Raw genomic sequence first — 12,963 nt, 5'->3', positions numbered from 1 at the left:
CACATGGACGCTTACCTGCATATATGTTTTAAATTCTTTTTAGAACTTCTTGGTGCACGTTCTATATCACATGTAAGACTGATAAATTTCCCCGTCTGGAACTGGGTTTTATAGTCCTCAGAGAACAAAGAAAATTACCCGGTCTCACCATTCGAGTAAACAAACCATTTTATAACTGATCATCTTTGTTCTTAAAAAACCAAAGCAGGACCATGTAACGCCTCGCCTTTTGTTCTTATAGATAATGGGGAATTTGTTTGTCTACTATGAACAATGAAAACAAAGACCCTGAGTGTAACTAGAAAAACTTATGTGAATGGATAATGATTAATTTGGGCTATGTCCCTACTTGGGAAGGCCTTGAGGCTTTTTCCGTACCCCCTCAGTTTTTTAAACAACGAACAAACATGGTGTAGCGCCTGCTTTTGCATCTTGATTGGCGGTCCCTGATCTGTAACAAGTCCTATTATGTAACAATCAAAGAAGAATACGTTTGCATAAAGTGATCAAATAATCTCCTATTTCGTGACACGCACCTGCATCTTGAAGAAAATGATAAGACATGCGTCTTGACGGAATCGCCGTTAAACTTCGTCGTCATCTTAAATCATTAAGGAAGACAGCTGGATGGCAACTTGATTTTAATTCAAAAATCAAGCAGGCGGGAAAAAGTTATACCATACTTATAAAACATATTGTTATTCGTCGATATCAGTTGGTTGAAACATACCTTAGGGAATCGTATGTATGAATCATTAGAGCAGTTAATAAAATCAAAGGAATGCCTAATTTTGGAAAACTATTTGCTCAAATGTATTTTGAAAAAAATATTGACTATAATTATTCACTAATTAGCAGTCAAATGCGATGAATATTCAAAAGTGCATGGTTGGATCGCTTCTCTCCGCTCCACTCAGGGTTTCAGCAAAGGATAGCTGATTCTACAGGAGACATAGGCAATTGTATTCCCTAATATTGCAATTGAGGGTGTTCTGCAGGCTTTAAGTCATTTTCTTTTGCGTTTTTCCATTATCTGCGATCAAGAAAACCCTAGAAAGGATTCCTTCCTCACTAAAATTGGATGTTTCGTTGATTTTCGGACTTAACCCCTCTCCCTTCCAACTCAAGGTGGGAATTTGCAAAGATATTCCCGTGATACTGGTGGTGTACCACTTTTACATTCATTTTCATTTTCTACGACCTCTATAACCCGATAGAAGACATTCCTTTCTATGTAATATCATGAAATATTTTTTTAGCTCTTCGCCCCCTCCTCCTTACTTTAAGGGCAGATTTGATCCATTTTTCGTTGGTGTAGCATTGCCAATTTTGGCTGCGTTAATAAACTAATCTTTCTCCATTGGATATTGTTTTTGTTGCAATATGTTCAAGGTCTAACAGTATTTTTACTGTACTATTAGATGTGTTTGCCAAAATTTCGAGTGCAGTGATGTAATTTTCATTGGCTCGTTTTATTTTTCAATAATTGATTTATAGGAAAAATTTTGACTTCTGACATTTCTATTAGCAGCAACAGTAGTAGCAGTTTTCTTCTGTGACACATGCAAAATGTCACAGATGAAAGTGTGGTATAAAAAACAAGTCTACAAAACCTTGACAGGTATTTATTTTTGTGGCAAATGCCACCAATAAAAGAGTGCGGAATTTATTACGTAGACGACATCTGAAAAATATAAAGAATGGAAAAAACTAAACGAAGAGACGGAACTGATTCTGTAAACCATAATCTTTTTTCAGAACAGGGGAGGAATTTAAACCTTCATATCAAAATAAAAAGAAAACTAAATTTATTTCACCTCTCTGTGTTTAGTAATACTTGAGTTTTCGTCCATAGAAGAAAAGATGGTTAATATTGGCCCTGTTTAGGTCAAATATTTTCTGCAAGCTATCACATGCATTAGCTTCTATCTCGTGCCAGATAGAGAAGATGCGGCATGTTGAGCGACAAAAAAGTATTTCCACTTTTTTTTGGACGGAAGAGACGAGGACCGCTAACTTTGCCATCGAAAGCTGTCTCTGGGAGACAAATGCTTTCATGGGCAGGATTTTTCGCAAAGGGGGCGCTGAAGCCCCTACCCTCCTATGTAAGCACTCTTATATCCCACCCTAATCTATGTTGCCACAATCTTCTGTTGGTTACCTAGGAATATTTAGTAAATCTACTCTAGTAGAATAATGATTTTAATAGTAATATATTCTGATAGAAACACTCAACCACTCTTCCCTGATACATCATCGAAGAGTCCAAACCGATTCGTTTCTCAAGTCAGGCTGAAATGTATTGACTTCAACAATTCTTTACGATAAATAAAGGTCACTATAAAACACTTGAAACAACTCTTTGTTCTAATAGATTTGGTACGTTCCTTTGCAAAAATTTCAGTGTATAAGTTTCTATCGATATGGATTGAAATTTGTTCAATATGTTTCCATATATTTGGCGATCAGCATCGTTCGAGAAGTTTTATCACAGTCATGGAGTCAACCCTTCTATTTTTTTACATTTACGGGATACATATGCACTCAAATTCTATACATTCCAGTGCCCAATGCAAATAAAATATTTCAGCTGTTGTTGGAATCATCTAGAATATACAGGTTTTCTAAGGAAACAGTTATCCCAACCAACTACTGCTACTAATACTACTCACAACTCATCGCAGCACCAAGTCACCTTAGGCCAACATACCTACGCACGCTCTTCCTCCATCCCGATCTATTAAAAGCCCCCCTTTTTACACCCTCCCAGGAAGTTCCCATTTCCCTTAAATTTTTCTTTATAGCCTCCTTCCACCCCGAACGCAGACGATTTGCTTTCCGTTTAGGCCTACACGGTTGGCCGAAAAGGAAAATTTTCGGCAATCTGTCATCCTTCTTCCGCAAAACGTGCCCTAGCCATCTCAACCTTTCTCTCATTCCAGCCTTAAAAAGTGGGATTGAACCATACTTTTCATACAGCTTATTGTTCGGAATACGGTCAGTCAGCCGTATTCCCGACCAATCTGGATTCATTTCGGTTTATTGTTATCAACTTTTGTAAAAACTCAGCCTTTTCAATCTGTACATAATCTCAGCTTCTTCTTCTTCATTCAAAATTGTGATTATTCTGCATTTTCCAAGCATTTCCTTTTTTTTTATTTGAAGTTATGCTCTTTTAAAGTCTATGGCTTCGTACGTGCTTTACGCATGCATATTATCTTATATTACTACCATATTAACGCATCTTGCGCAGTCCTGATACTGTGTATGCACAGGATTTTTTTTTCAGGAGGAGGGGATAATAAGACATTTTTTCCTGGGCGGGACCTAATCATAAAAGAAGCAAATTTGATTATTCTAACAAGAAGTGCACAAATTTCAACAACAATTTAGTATTTCAGGGATGGTAGCCGCCAAGACCCCAAGACTTTTTTTTTACAGTAGTTTAACATGGTAAAAATGCAATAATATTTTTAAGTACCTATAATTTACGCAATTACATAATTCTACGGTTACCCAAACACGACCCTTGAGACACGATCTTTTATTTTCATCTATGAGAAATTAAAATATCAAAAGATAAAGCATTTCGTCAGAAGACAAGCACAAATGATTACACAAAAAATGGATAGTAATCCAGTCAAATTTCCTCGAATACAGAAGCTGAAGCTTCTTTTCTACTAAATACAGGACAAAAATGAACTTGAGTTAAACCATGGTGTTTTGCGAATAAGTCCACATTTTACATGTTACTAGTTTTACAGGAGAGCAAAAAGAAAATAGTAACGCAGGATAGAAAAATCTTCCTCACGAATCAGAATTTAAGAAACTTGAAACTTTAAAGCAGAATTCCAAGTTAACTTTTTGACTGAATTCAAAGGAAATATCCAAATTGCCGAATTGTTCGTTGGTTAGAAGATAAGGGAGTTACATTCTTTTTTTTACGCCATTTTGGAAGAATTTGTAACTTCGTCAGAAACAAAGATAAGCCCATTTTGAATAGACAATGGATCGATCTTTTCAAGCTCTTTCGAACCATATGCTTAAATCTTTTTTTGGAAAAAAATACACTTAAGCCCTTTTTGTAAAACGCCGCGGAAAATATAGAAAAAAGAGCAACTAATCGTGCTAATATATTGCCTACAGTTGAGCCATTCATCCCTCTTTTGATCCCCCCCCCCATAAAAATTAAGAGAAACTGATAATGCATTTTTTATAGCTATATCTATATTATACAAGTAAATTGACCCTAGACAAGTAAAACAAGTAGCCCTAGTTTTAGTTCGACCTTTTCTAGTTTCTGGAGGAAATTTCTCAATATTTGAGCCAAGTACAAACTAAAAAACATGAGTAGCTTATAAAAGTGGAAACTGGCGCTGGTGTCCAAAAAATCTCTAACGTCATCTTGCGGTTGGTGTTTCTTGGCATTTGTTCGTGTATTGATACAAGTTCAGTGTAATTGGCAAATTTTACATAGTAATAAGTGTTTGATCTAAGTTTCTGAAAAAAAAGACATAGGAAAATTAGAAAAAAATTTCCAGAAACACTAACACTAGATGGAGAAAACAAATTTTTTTTTCGACACTAATGACAGTTTCCTCTCCTCCTAGATTCCTATATTCTTTCGTAAAAGCTTCAACGTAGCCATTTTGGAAATTTATCCCCTTTGGCAGGTGTAATAGCACTAACATCATCAGTATTTTTCACTTTATTTTGCCAGCATTTTTCATCAAAACAATCAATTCTATACTTAGTATTGTTCTTGTTATTTAACAGCGAATGACGGGAAGCAGATTTTTTCCTGCAGGAAATAGTCAAAATATGAAAATTGAAAGAAAAACGTCAGTAGATTAGTATAAATTGACTAAACAAACCATGGATAGTAATCCAAAATAATTCAATAAAGTGCTAAGGTCTTTTTTATTAAGAAAAACAAAAATTGAAGATAGGAATTTACATATTTTTCTTTATTTCATAATATTTTCTGATTTGGACTCACTCAAGGAATCACTCAAAATGTTGAAAAGAAAACAGGAGCCACTCCTCGTTTCAATCTACCTAATAGTAACCATTCATTTCGAATTGTTCTTCCTTTTTATTTGAAGAGAGGCAGAAGGAGAGAACCTAAAGTGGGTTGTTTTTATTAGAAAGAAAAACGCAATTTATGATCGGTCACAAACCTTTTGAATCTTTTTTTGATCTCCAATTCGTCCCATTGAATCTCCAATTGGACGCAATTTATGATCGGTCATAAGTATTTGAATCATTTTTTGATCTCCAATTGGACGCAATTTATGATCGGTCATAAGCCTTTGAATCTTTTTTTTATCTCCAATTGGACGCAACGTATGATCGGTCTTAAATCTTTGAATCATATTTTGATCGCTAGTTTGACGCAATTCCTGATTTGTCATAAATATTTGAATAATTTTTTTTATCTCCATTTGGTCCAATTTGACGCAAGTTATGGTCGGTCATAAATTGGTCATAAATCTTTGAATCATTTTTGATCTCCAACTGGTCTAATAGAATCTCCAATTGTACGCAATTTATGATCGGTCATAAATATTTGAATTATTTTTTGATCTCCAATGGGTTCAATTGGACGAAATTTACTATCGGTCATAAATCTGAATAATTTTTTGATCTCCAAGTGGTCAAGTTGGATCTCTAATTCAACGCAATTTATGATCGGTCATAATCTTTGAACCATTTTTTGATCTCTAATTGGTCCAATTGGATCTCCAATTGGACGCAATTTATGACCGGTCATAAATATTTGAATCATTTTTTGATGTCCATTTAAATGACTCAGAGAACGGAAAGACTATTTGAATTAACCTTTCTGTATACACATCTACCTTAGTTCTACCGTAGGATAGACGATAGACTATGATCAAGAAGTGAAAATCAATTTTTTTAAACAACTTTGAAAAAGTTATGCCAGCTTTGCCTCTCATTCACACTATCTGTCTTGGCTTTACTCTAATCAGGCCTGGCTCTCAAGTCTTTCATCACCTCCATCAAGTCTATAATTCAAAATCAACATTTCATAAGCAATTGCGCTTCCTAATCTACAAGGGGGGGGGGAAATAAATGACTCAAAAAAATAAATTGACGGACAAAATAACACATAACAGCACGTAAATATGAAAGTAGCATGCTCCAATGACAGATTCGGATTTGATTCAAAATGTAGAAAAATAGAGGTTATACAGGTCATATTTAATCCTTATAATTTCAAATTTAATTAATTTTTCCCTTTTTTATTTAAAAAAAGAAGGTAGAAGTAGAAGGGTGAACAACAATAAGACCAAAAGACAGACGGCTTAACAAATAAGAACAGTAAAAAAGGTAAAAAAAAGACGAAATACCTTTAGAACTTACCCATAAGCCATAGAATTAGTCTGATTTTACGAATTCGAAGGCTAATAAAGGTTTTAGAACACAATCTCAATTATGATTAACATTTGTCTCAAATTGCAACCTGATCATTCTAAATTGCAATTGCAACCTATTCCATAAACCAAATATAATCAAATTGCAACCTAATACATAAGTATTAGATAAGTATTAAGTATAGTATTAAGTATTAATTATTAGATAAGTATTAATTATTGCAACCTAATACATAAGTATTACATAAGTATTAAATACACCATGATCCGCCGGACTTAATTTCAGCGAAAAAGACTATCAATAAAAATCAAACAAAAGAAATAATGCAATTATCTTAAAAATTATTCTAAAATAAGAAACAAAGAAATATAAATAAATAACCATTATGTTTATAACTACGATTTCCAAATCACAAACACCCATATACCACACTTTAGACAATAAGAGGACAAGTACAACACACAAGTCTTACAACAACCTGAAGAACAGTTTCAAGATTAAAATCAATTTTTTTATTTAACTAACAACTGTTTTAACGTTGTTTTCTTCGACATCATAAAATTTGGAACTGAAATGAATAGAGTAAAGCTACTAAAAGGCTAGATATCAAAATATTCGGATGCTTAAGAAACTACAACGCATCCCCTGAAGCTAAATTGAAGAAATAGAGATAAGTATTACTGAAGTATTGATTAGGAATTAAGATATGACTGAAAGAGTTAAATGGATTAGATCAAATTATTAAAAATATTATATACAGTATTTAAAAAATACCCTGTATTCTTAATTGACGAAAATAGAGACGGATAGACTTCACAAATCGCTTTAAAAATAATGATTTATAGAAAATACTAAATAGTCTTAAGTGAGACGGAAAAAAAATTGTATATCATAGTTAAGGAATGCTAATCACATCTCATTAAATTTGATTGAACAAATATATGCAAACGAACTCGAAGAATCCATTTAGAATTAACGGTATTGATGAATATTTAAAATAGACTTTAGGCATCGAAAATATAATATATACTGCTTAAGGTATGAAAAATATCAAACATGAAAACAATTTTTTTTTCATTTTTTTGTTTTCATCGCAGAACTGCGATGTTCTAAAATTTTCTTTCGGTTTTTTCAAAATTATGAAGATTAAAGGGAATTACCATACTCTCATCAGTGTTGTCACATTGAGCCGTGAACAAAAACAAACAAGCAAAACTAATGAATTAAATTTGACAACAAATTCCTGAAGACAACCACACCTTCAAAGGACAGCTACGCCTTCTTAAGCAGTTTATTGCCATCTGTTTTTACCTCATTCTTTTTTAGTATTATACTTTATCTTTGTTCTTATACTATTATTATTCTATTATTCTTTATTATTCTATTGTTATTCTAATATTATTCTCATTATTTTTTTAAACCTTATTCTCTTGCTGATTTTACCTGTTTCTTTTCTTTTTTTAACTTGACACCCGCAGCTACCAAAAAATACATAACGCAATATGGAGTTTTTTCATTAAAAATTGAACTTGTGATTTTTCAAAAAAATTTAAGATTTATATAGCTGTTTAAGTTTCTCGCTAAACCAATTCAAACAATCAGACTTCATTTCAATTTTATTGGTTTTTTAAGACATACTAAGTTTATCTTCTTAAATTCAATTGAAAGAAATAGAAACTGACAGAATTCACCCGTCAATTTAGAATTAAGATATGGCTGAAAAAGTGACATGGACCAAAGTGAGATATAAAAAAGATATGGTATATGGTCTTTAACAACTGCTAAGCCCCTTCCTTTATACTTAATTGAAGAAATAGAAACAAATAAAAATCTCCAATTGACCTGTGAGGAAGATTTAGCTGAAAATATGAAATGGACTAGAGTAAGATGGCAAAAAGACAGCATATAACAATTAAAAAAGCCTCTGCGTATCGTTTATACTTAATTGAAGAAGTAGAAAAGATAATAATAAAGAGATGAAGAAAAAGAAAGAAAAAAAGAAAGAAAAAAGAAAGAAAAAAAGAAAAGAAAAGAAAGAAAAGAAAGAAAAAGAAAGAAAACAATATAGTATATGAAAGACAAATCGACTATCAATATTAAAAAAAATTATTTTAACCTAAAACTTTGCCTATATTTTGGGTTTCTTAACTAGCAAAGCCATTTAATTGGATAGATTCCACAGTCTTTGGATCTAATGAATGAGCTTGTCCCAATAGCAGAGGCCTTATATATTGCCGATCCATTGCTTTATACCTAAGTCTTTGAGTTGGTTTTCCGGTTGAACCAGATATCAACTCCATGCCAGCAACCAAGTGATCCTGAAACTGAAAATGAACGATGTGTCAGGTTTCCAAATTTTCTGCAAACAATAATAATATCAAAGAGCAAAAAACCAGCAAGTTTTGACTCTATAACAAAATGGAAATATAATTGTATGTAAAATAATCAAAATAGTTCACATAACTTTTGGAATCATAGTCAAGTTAGTGGACTGTAATAAAAACGTTGAGAGCCATGGCTAATTTGAGAAAAAAAAAACAGAAAGAAATCTGCTCGTTTTTCCAATGGTAACTTAAGTTAGGTTAGGTTTGAATTAAAATCCAGTTGGTGGACTGTAATAAAAAAGTTGAGAGCCATGGCTAATTTGAGAAAAAAGCCGAAACAGAAAGAAAACTGCTCGTTTTTCCAACAGTAGCTTCAAGTAGGTTAGATTTGAATTAACATCAAGTTAGTCGACTGTAGTAAAAAGTTGAGCGCCATGGCTAATTGGAGAAAAAAGCCAAAACACAAAGGAGTCTGCTCGTTTTTCCAACAGTAACTTCAGGTAGGTTAGATTTGAATTAAAATCAAGTTAGTGGACTGTAAATAAAAACTGAGAGCCATGGCCAATTGAAGAAAAAGCCGAAACAGAAAGAAATCTGCACGTTTTTCCAATGGTAGCTTCAGTTAGGTTAGGTTTGAATTAAAATCAAGTTAGTGGACTGTAATAAAAAAGTTGAGAGCCATGGCTAAACTGGAGAAAAAAGCCAAAACAGAAAGAAATCTGCTCGTTTTCTAATGGTAGCTTCAGTTAAGTTAGGTTTGAATTAAAATCAAGTTAGTGGACTGTAGTAAAACGTTGAGAGCCATGGCTAATTGGAGAAAAAAGCCGAAAAAGAAAGAAATCTGCTCATTTTTCCAACAGTAGCTTCAGGTAGGTTAGATTTGAATTAAAATCAAGTTAGTGGACTGTAGTAAAAAATTGAGAGCCATGGCTAATTGGAGAAAAAAGCCAATACAGAAAGAAATCTGCTCGTTTTCTAATGGTAGCTTCAGTTAAGTTAGGTTTGAATTAAAATCAAGTTAGGGGACTGTAGTAAAAAGTTGAGAGCCATGGCTAATTGGAGAAAGAAGCCAAAACAGAAAGAAATCTGCTCGTTTTTCCAACAGTAGCTTCAGGTAAGTTAGATTTGAATTAAAATGATGTTAGTGGACTTTAGGAAAAAGTTGAGAGCCATGGCTAATTGGAGAAAAAAGCCAAAACACAAAGGAATATGCTCGTTTTTCCAACAGTAGCTTAGGTAGGTTAGATTTGAATTAAAATCAAGTTAGTGGGCTGTAACAAAAAAGTTGAGAGCCATGGCAAATTGGAGAAAAAATCCGAAACAGAAAGAAATCTGCACGTTTTTCCAATGGTAGCTTCAGTTAGGTTAGGTTTGAATTAAAATCAAGTTAGTTGACTGTAATAAAAAAGTTGAGAGCCATGGCTAATTGGAGAAAAAAGCCAAAACAGAAAGAAATCTGCTCGTTTTCTAATGGTAGCTTCAGTTAAGTTAGTTTTGAATTAAAATCAAGTTAGTGGACTGTAGTAAAACGTTGAGAGCCATGGCTAATTGGAGAAAAAAGCCGAAACAGAAAGAAATCTGCTCGTTTTTCCAACAGTAGCTTCAGGTAGGTTAGATTTGAATTAAAATCAAGTTAGTGGACTGTAGTAAAAAGTTGAGAGCCATGGCTAATTGGAGGAAAAAGCCAATACAGAAAGAAATCTGCTCGTTTTCTAATGGTAGCTTCAGTTAAGTTAGGTTTGAATTAAAATCAAGCTAGGGGACTGAAGTAAAAAGTTGAGAGCCATGGCTAATTGGAGAAAGAAGCCAAAACAGTAAGAAATTTGCTCATTTTTCCAACAGTAGCTTCAGGTAGGTTAGATTGGAATTAAAATGATGTTAGTGGACTGTAGGAAAAAGTTGAGAGCCATGGCTAATTGGAGAAAAAAGCCAAAACACAAAGGAATATGCTCGTTTTTCCAACATTAGCTTCAGGTAGGTTAGATTTGAATTAAAATCAAGTTAGTGGACTGTAATATAAAAGTTGAGAGCCATGGCTAATTGGAGAAAAAAGCCAAAACAGAAACAAATCTGCTCGTTTTTCCAATGGTAGCTTCAGTTAGGTTAGATTTGAATTAAAATCAAGCTAGTGGACTGTAATATAAAAGTTGAGAGCCATGGCTAATTGGAGAAAAAAGCCAAAACAGAAAGAAATCTGCTCGTTTTTCCAATCAAAAATTAAAATCAAGTTACTGGACTGTAATTGAAAAAGTTGAGAGCCATGGCTAATTGGAGAAAAAAGCCAAAAAAGAAAGAAATCTGCTCGTTTTCTAATGGTAGCTTCAGTTAAGTTAGATTTAAATTAAAATCAAGTTGGTCGACTGTAATAAAAAGTTGAGAGCCAAGGCTAATTGGAAAAAAAACCAAAACAGAAAGAAATCTGCTCGTTTTTCCAACCGTAGCTTCAGGTAGGTTAGATTTGAATTAAAATCAAGCTAGAGGACTGTAGTAAAAAGTTGAGAGCCATGGCTAATTGGAGAAAAAAGCCAAAACAGAAAGAAATCTGCTCGTTTTTCCAGTAGCAGCTTCAGGTAGGTTAGATTTGAATTAAAATCAAGCTAGTGGACTGTAATATAAAAGTTGAGAGCCATGGCTAATTGGAGAAAAAAGCCAAAACAGAAAGAAATCTGCTCGTTTTTCCAATGGTAGCTTCAGTTAGGTTAGATTTGAATTAAAATCAAGTTAGTGGACTGTAATAAAAAAGTTGCGAGCCATGGCTAATTGGAGAAAAAATCCGAAACAGAAAGAAATCTGCTCGTTTTTCCAATGGTGGCTTCAGTTATGTTTGAATTAAAATCAAGTTGGTGGACTGTAATAAAAAGTTGAGAACCATAGCTAATTGGAGAAAAAAGCAAAAGCAGAAAGAAATCTTCTCGTTTTTCCCAATTAAAAATCAAAATAAAGTTACTGGACTGTAATTGAAAAAGTTGAGAGCCATGCCTAATTGGAGAAAAAATCCAAAAGAGAAAGAAATCTGCTCGTTTTCTAATGGTAGCTTCAGTTAAGTTAGGGTTGAATTAATATCGAGTTAGTGGACTGTAGTAAAAAGTTGAGAACCATGGCTAATTGGAGAAAAAAGCCAAAACAGAAAGAAATCTGTTCGTTTTTCCAACAGTAGCTTCAGGTAGGTTAGATTTGAATTAAATCAAGTTAGTGGACTGTAGTAAAAAGTTGAGAGCCATGGCTAATTGGAGAAAAAAGCCAATACAGAAAGAAATCTGCTCGTTTTCTAATGGTAGCTTCAGTTAAGTTAGGTTTGAATTAAAATCAAGTTAGGGGACTGTAGTAAAAAGTTGAGAGCCATGGCTAATTGGAGAAAGAAGCCAAAACAGTAAGAAATCTGCTCGTTTTTCCAACAGTAGCTTCAGGTAGGTTAGATTGGAATTAAAATGATGTTAGTGGACTGTAGGAAAAAGTTGAGAGCCATGGCTAATTGGAGAAAAAAGCCAAAACACAAAGGAATATGCTCGTTTTTCCAACATTAGGTTCAGGTAGGTTAGATTTGAATTAAAATCAAGTTAGTGGACTGTAATATAAAAGTTGAGAGCCATGGCTAATTGGAGAAAAAAGCCAAAACAGAAACAAATCTGCTCGTTTTTCCAATGGTAGCTTCAGTTAGGTTAGATTTGAATTAAAATCAAGCTAGTGGACTGTAATATAAAAGTTGAGAGCCATGGCTAATTGGAGAAAAAAGCCAAAACAGAAAGAAATCTGCTCGTTTTTCCAATCAAAAATTAAAATCAAGTTACTGGACTGTAATTGAAAAAGTTGAGAGCCATGGCTAATTGGAGAAAAAAGCCAAAAAAGAAAGAAATCTGCTCGTTTTCTAATGGTAGCTTCAGTTAAGTTAGATTTAAATTAAAATCAAGTTGGTCGACTGTAATAAAAAGTTGAGAGCCAAGGCTAATTGGAAAAAAAACCAAAACAGAAAGAAATCTGCTCGTTTTTCCAACCGTAGCTTCAGGTAGGTTAGATTTGAATTAAAATCAAGCTAGAGGACTGTAGTAAAAAATTGAGAGCCATGGCTAATTGGAGAAAAAAGCCAAAACAGAAAGAAATCTGCTCGTTTTTCCAGTAGCAGCTTCAGGTAGGTTAGATTTGAATTAAAATCAAGCTAGTGGACTGTAATATAAAAGTTGAGAGCCATGGCTAATTGGAGAAAAAAGCCAAAACAGAAACAAATCTGCTCGTTTTTCCAATG

The 12,963-nt window shown here is 33.4% G+C and overlaps 1 protein-coding gene and 1 long non-coding RNA gene across 2 annotated transcripts in view; one reads left to right on the top strand and one right to left on the bottom strand.

Moving 5' to 3' along the window:
- LOC136030057 (uncharacterized) overlaps positions 1–12,963 on the top strand; it is a 210,676-nt gene that overhangs the window by 185,753 nt on the left and 11,960 nt on the right. The window lies entirely within an intron of this gene.
- LOC136030048 (sodium/hydrogen exchanger 3-like) overlaps positions 3,530–12,963 on the bottom strand; it is a gene marked incomplete in the record, with an annotated part of 256,472 nt that continues 247,038 nt past the window's right edge. The window contains 1 exon segment of the mRNA XM_065708668.1: positions 3,530–8,403.

The sequence above is a fragment of the Artemia franciscana genome, chromosome 8 (genome assembly GCF_032884065.1).
Source record: "Artemia franciscana chromosome 8, ASM3288406v1, whole genome shotgun sequence".
Taxonomy (NCBI): Eukaryota; Metazoa; Arthropoda; class Branchiopoda; order Anostraca; family Artemiidae; genus Artemia; species Artemia franciscana.
This window is presented reverse-complemented; position numbering and strand designations above follow the sequence as displayed.